Source organism: Eimeria mitis, genomic scaffold (assembly GCF_000499745.2).
Source record: "Eimeria mitis Houghton genomic scaffold, Emh_scaff8042, whole genome shotgun sequence".
Lineage (NCBI taxonomy): Eukaryota > Apicomplexa > Conoidasida > Eucoccidiorida > Eimeriidae > Eimeria > Eimeria mitis.
In genome coordinates this window covers 1-286 of record NW_013575907.1, presented here as the reverse complement: position 1 = coordinate 286, position 286 = coordinate 1, and positions in this window count along the sequence as shown.

Genomic DNA, 286 nt, shown 5'->3' with positions numbered 1-286 from the left:
ACTTGTGCTTCTAGATCTGCTGCTGCTTCTGGGTTTAGTCTGACCGGCAGCAACTCAAATATATGCTGCAGCGGCAGCTGCTGCAGCAGCAGCTGCTTCTGCTGCTCACCTAAAGACAGCTGCAGCACGCCCTCTGTCTCTAGTGCTGCTGTTAGCAACCAGTTGCGGGCTGTATACACACAAATAAATAAATATATAAATATATAAATAAATAAATAAATATAAATATATAAATAAATAAATATATATATATATATATATATATATATGTATATATATATATATA